Source organism: Canis lupus, chromosome 14 (genome assembly GCF_048164855.1).
Source record: "Canis lupus baileyi chromosome 14, mCanLup2.hap1, whole genome shotgun sequence".
In the NCBI taxonomy this organism is placed as follows: Eukaryota; Metazoa; Chordata; class Mammalia; order Carnivora; family Canidae; genus Canis; species Canis lupus.
In genome coordinates this window covers 29,973,225-29,979,679 of record NC_132851.1, presented here as the reverse complement: position 1 = coordinate 29,979,679, position 6,455 = coordinate 29,973,225, and positions in this window count along the sequence as shown.

Here is a 6,455-nt window from a genome sequence, read left to right as displayed (position 1 = left end):
TCTTAAAGGGGAATTTTAAGAGGCCCCCTTAAAATTTCTTGCAGAGCTGGTTTGGAGGTCACATATTCTTTTAGTTGCTGCCTGTCTTGGAAGCTCTTTATCTCTCCTTCCATTTTGAATGAGAGCCTTGCTGGATAAAGTATTCTTGGTTGCATGTTCTTTTCATTTAGGACCCTGAATATATCCTGCCAGCCCTTTCTGGCCTGCCAGGTCTCTGTGGAGAGGTCTGCTGTTACCCTAATACTCCTCCCCATAAAAGTCAGGGATTTCTTGTCTCTTGCTGCTTTAAGGATCTTCTCCTTATCTTTGGAATTTGCAAGCTTCACAATTAAATGTCGAGGTGTTGAACGGTTTTTATTGATTTTAGGGGGGGATCTCTCTATTTCCTGGATCTGAATGCCTGTTTCCCTTCCCAGATTAGGAAAGTTTTCAGCTAGAATTTGTTCAAATACATATTCTGGCCCTCTGTCCCTTTCGGCGCCCTCGGGAACCCCAATTAAACGTAGGTTTTTCTTCCTCAGGCTGTCGTTTATTTCCCTTAATCTATCTTCATGGTCTTTTAATTGTTTGTCTCTTTTTTCCTCAGTTTCCCTCTTTGCTATCAACTTGTCTTCTAGGTCACTCACTCGTTCTTCCACCTCGTTAACCCTCGTCGTTAGGACTTCTAGTTTGGATTGCATCTCATTCAATTGATTTTTAATTTCTGCCTGATTAGCTCTAAATTCTGCAGTCATGAAGTCTCTTGAGTCCTTTATACTTTTTTCTAGAGCCACCAGTAGCTGTATAATAGTGCTTCTGAATTGGCTTTCTGACATTGAATTGTAATCCAGATTTTGTAACTCTGTGGGAGAGAGGACTGTTTCTGATTCTTTCTTTTGAGGTGAGGTTTTCCTTCTAGTCATTTTGCTCAGTGCAGAGTGGCCAAAAGCAAGTTGTATTGGGAAAAAGAGAAAAAGAGAGGAGAGAAAGAAGGAAAGAAAAGAGAAAGAGAAAAAAAAGGGAAGAAAAAGAAAAAAAAAACGAAAAAAGAAAAAAAGAAGAAAAAGAGAAAGAAAAAGAAAGGAGAAAAAAAGGGGGTGGGGGAAGGAAACAAATCAAAAAGCAAAACAAAATAAAAACAAAAACAAAAACAAAAACAAACAAACAAAAAAAGAACCACCGGGGAGTATCTTCTGATTCTGTGTACTTTAAGTCCCTTGGCTTCTCCTGGAAGTTGTCAGTCTAGCTGGTGTTCTGGGGGAGGGGCCTGTTGTGCTGATTTTCAGGTGTTAGCAGTTGGGGGAGCTGCTGTGCCCCTGCCTGGTGCAGGACTCAGTGGGGGTTGTTTACCCCGTGAGGCCGCAGGAGGAACAGCCCCAGTGGCGGGGCAGCTCTGGAAACCTGGATTCAGCTCCGGCAGGAACTCCGTCTGCAGGGCCTGGAGGCTCCGGGGCGGGGCCGCTGATCTGCTCAGCTGGGGCAGGAGCGTCCTCGCTGTCCTGGGCCCTCCCGGCCTCTGCCTGTCCCGGGGGAGGCGGGATCCTGGGCTGTGTCCCGGCGCCCTGTGCTGCGGAGCCTGCGCTGGTGGATTCGCGCTCCCGGGCCCCGCAGCCCCCTCCGCGGAGCCGCCGCCCGAGCCCCTCCGAGCTGCTCCTGGAACCGCGCAGGCCCCTCCGCACGGAGCCTCTTTCTCTGCCCGAGCCCCTCCGAGCTGCTCCCGGGGCCGCGCAGCCCCCTCCGCGGAGCCGCCGCCCGAGCCCCCCGAGCTGCTCCGGGTCCCGCCGGTCCCGCCGGGTCCCGCCGTGCGCGCTGCAGCCCTTAGGGAGCTCGGCGCACTCTCCTGGGCGCGCAGTTGCTGTTACTGTCCCCGGGAGCCCGAGGGCATCCCCGCCCTCCTGGGTCCTGCTCCACCTCCCTGGAGCCCCTTTCCGCCCGGGAAGGTCGGTGCAGCTCCTGCGTCTCCGGGACGGGGCTCTCCTGTCCTGGGGACACTCGCCCCGGCCTCAGCCCGGCTCCTCGCGGGCCCCTCCCCTTGGAGGCCTTTGTTTCTTTACTTCTTTTTCCCCGTCTTCCTACCTTGATAGAAGCCCGAACTCTTCTCACTGTTGCATTCCAGCTGGTCTCTCTTTAAATCTCAGGCCGAATTCATAGATTTTCAGGATAATTTGAAGGTTTTCTAGGTAGTTTGGTGGAGACAGGTGATTTGGAGACCCTACTCTTCCGCCATCTTGCTCCTCCGGACTCGACAACTGGGATTTGAACTTGAGTCTGCCTGACATGAAAGCTCTGCACTCAAAATGCATACACCTACCTCAACCAGTCACCTAAGGATTATTCAGATATTTGTTCTCCTCAGCTCTCTGATCTGTTGGTTTAGCTAGTAAGAGCAGAATGAGTATATTCTTGAGTGAGACAGAGACAGGCTATCCGCTGTGTGCATTTAGCAAGCCATTTCCCTCTGCTGGACTTCCACCCCCTCGTGCATAAAATGGGGGAATTTCCCAAGAAATTATGAGAGTCTTCCTCAAGGAGATTTGCTTGGAGGCACCAAGGTGAAGTAAAATATGTGTCCAATTTCCGACACCTGTGAATGAGCCCTCACCTGGCTCTGCCACCTTCTAGCTGTGTGACTCTGGACAAGAGAGAGCATGACTCTGCGCCTTCATTTTCTCACCTTTAAAACAGGAAGGAAAAGACCTCAACAGTGAATTACTGCGATCTTAATGAAAAAACATGTTGAAATGGTGCAGCAAATCTGACCAATCCATGCAGCGCTTGCAGAAGCCTGGAATTGCAAAGAATAAGGGAGGCAGAAGGCAAACCCTTGAATCACATCATGCAGACCATTGGCACATTAGATGTAACCAGCCTCTTCCCTCTGGTTTTATTTCTGCTTTCTTGAAAAAGTAGAAGGAACAGAAATAAATGTAGGAACAACAATGTGGCTTGCATTAGGAGAAAGAAGCCCTGGTGCAAGAGGAGGAGGAGAGGCTCCATTTGTTCCTTCCTTTTGCCCCCAGCTAAGTCCCACCCCCCTCAGACTAAGTGTGCATATTAGCTAAAAAAAAACGGTAGCTGGGAATCTACCAACCACCAGACCCTGTGCTTAGTGGGAACCCAGACACAGCTCCTGCCCTGACCTCAAGGTCCAGCTGGTAGAGATGGGGATATGAGCAAAACAAGTTTTCATCTGAGTGCACTGTGAACAAGTGTTCATGTAGAGAGAGGACACCTGCATGTAGCCCATACTTGAGGGCCCCCCAGGTTCAATGGCATGTAAACTGAGAGAAGGTGTATTTCCTCAAATCAAAAATGCAAGACCATTGAGCCTTTGGCCTGAGAACCAGGTGAATGGCTATGAGAGGCTTGCATGGCTGGGTGTCTCTCTGGGTGTTTCAGGGTCCGGGAAAACTATAGAAGTAATGTGATATCATCAGGTGTGTGTGTGTGTGTGTGTGTGTGTGTGTGTTGTGTGTTCACACAAACACACATGTGAATATGAGAGCAAAGTCAAGTGTATGAGGTGTATCTGGTAATAATTTTCTACTGGGAGACCTCCGCTGCTCTGGGCTCTCACCCTTATCCGCTCGGGTCACCTGTCTTCTCAGACGATCTATCCCCCTGTACTTGGCTACTTTCTGCTCCTGAAGATTGGTTTCCCTGACCCTGTTTCTGGAAAACCCTTATTCATTAATCTGTGCACATGAGCTTATTTGCTTCGGCACACATTTCCAGGATCCCTGTTCTCCCACCCACGGCCAGTTTTACTACAGCTTTCTCACGCCTCCTTTTCAAAGACCTTTTGGGTCCCTTCGTTTCCTCAAACAACTTCATACCAGGGCTGAAATGGATGAAGATTCGTCAAGAGGAAAGGTCAGTGGTTAATAGGCACAGCTGGAAAGGTTACATTAAACACAGTCTTTTATATGAATCCCTGGGCAGCTTTAGGAAATGAAAAATACAGCCTAAGAGAGAAACGGTCATGAATCTCATGTAGAGTCTGCCTCATGCAGAAGATACCCCAAAACTGCGTTCAAAATGATAGCCTCTTCTCTACAGGTTAGACCAAAATCACAGTATTTAATTACACACACACAAACACATATGTGTAACATGTACATATTTCATTCCAGTTAATTAGTAATGCACACATGAGGTTTAAATATACATATGTACACATGTATATTTCATGTTTATTAAAGTAACATGTGTACAAGGTTTAAATGGATGCACGCATGCACAGTTGAGAACAGTGAGCAAATGTTCTTCCCCACACACTTTACCCCCTCCAGTTCCACACAGAAAAGCACCTTCTATTACTTTAGCTTTCTCTGTATTTTTTTCCCTAATAGTCAGTTAGCTTAAAAATGCCTCTGCTCTTATTATCATTTTGAGATATGTTCAGTTGACTTTAGTGCTCTAGGATGCTTTTACCACCTTTTCTTCCTCCTTCCTTTGCTAGGTGTCAGATACCCCCTGCCTTCCCTGGCCCCCTTCCCATTTTCCCTCGCAGATGTGTCTCTAATTATATTCTTGCCTCTGGAATTGCGTTCTGGCATCCACTTCTCAGAAGACCTGGATTATCTTTGTCACTTCCGAAAATCCTTCTGTGGCTGCCACAGGATGAAGTCCAGATTCCAGCAGAGCATCCCCAGCCCTGTAAGATCTATTACCAGCCAGAGCCGGCTTCAAGGACATCCCTTCCCACACCCAGCTGGGTACTCCACTGATGGGGACTCTCTCCTGCCTACTCAGTGTTTTATACATGCCACTTCTCTTTCTCATTTCTGGAACTCCTCCCTCTTCTGTCACCCACCAGGAAAACTACTCATTATTCGAGAATCTGCTCAATCACACTCTCCCATCCCACATGTGCAGGATGGGGATGAGGCTGCCTTCATTCTCTCTATGTTCACTGTAGCCAGACCAGAGTGGAGATGGCTCTCTGTTTTGTGCTCGACTTCCTACTCAGACTAATGGTTTAGAAGGCAGGCAGCATCCCTCATAATGCCTCCTACTCTGTCAATTGGGAATGAAGTAACAAGGCTGTCATGAAGAGGGAGATCTAGATTTCTATCCTGGCTCCACCACTTAATTGGTTGCTTGACCTTCACTTTTGAAGCCTATTTCCTTCTCTATCAAGAACACCAAGGAGGCCATTAGACCTACTACAAAGAATATCATGGTTATTCTTGATGTGGAGATTCCCACATATCCCCAAACTCTGAAGTTGGATGCAATGTGCAAATAAATGGAACTTAGATTTCCCCCTTGAAGGGGAGGAGAGTGAGTGTATTATGTATGGTAGAAGGCAGATGAACCAAATATTTGGTGGTCAAAGGAAGAACTGTGGTCCTTATTAGTTCAACCCCTCCAAATATTTCTGGGTCTCCTTTTTTGCCAAGCCATTGGTAGGATTGCACTTCCTTCATCCCTGGAAGGTAGTCCGGCCATGTCATCTGCTTTGGTCAATGGAATGTGATCAGAAATGATGTTTCTGCCTTCTGGGCAGAAGCATTAAGAACTAGTGTGCAACTCACCAGCTCATTCTCGTTCTGCAACTGGTGATACTACCGATAGTGGCAGCTGCTCCATGAGTCTGTTTTCTAGAGTGAGAATATGAGAGAACAGGGCTAGGGCTAACCCCCGATGGGCTTGTTTATTGGTGAGAAATACATCTTTATTGTTTCCAGTCACTGGAACTGTAGGGCTATTTGTTATGTGTAGTAGAAAGAATTCTAGATGGCCCCCATAAACCTTGTGCGTGGATGTTACTCCCATGATTGTGCTATCTTACACAGCAGAAGGGATTTTCCAGGTGCAATTAACACTAGTAGGTGGTTCAGAGGGAGATTATCTGGGCGGATCTGGTCTAACCACACGGAGTCCTTGAAAAGCAGTTTTCTCTGCCCTGGTGGCAGAAGGAGCCAGAGAGATGTGAAGCACAAGGGAGATGTGGTGAGGAGGAGGTCCTCTGCTGCAAGATGGAGGGGCCACATGGTAAGACCTGAGAATAGCCTCTTGTTGCCCAGAGAGACTCCAGGCCAACACCAGTAAGGAATTGGATTATGCCTTCAATTTGAACAAACTTGGAAGTTAATTCTTCCCCAGCCCCCTCTAGGAGCCCCACCTGGCTGACACTTTGGTTTATGCGTATGAGACCTTAAACAGAGAACAGAGGCTTGACCAGATCTCTGACCTACAAAACTGTGAACTAGTATATGGATGAGTTTTAAGTGAAAACGAATACATGATGGCACCATAGCCCAGCTCAACCAGACTGACACGATTCAGATTTGTGGTGGGGATCATTCCACTGTGACATTTTTGAAGGCAGAAATTGTTCTTCCTCAAAGCCTTTGTTTCTCCAGAGCATAGAAAAGTATCTGACTCATGATTTTTATCAGACTGAGAAAACAAGATTGATGTGATGTCTGTAGCAAAGTACCTGACGTGTACTTAATAAAAAGGTTTTT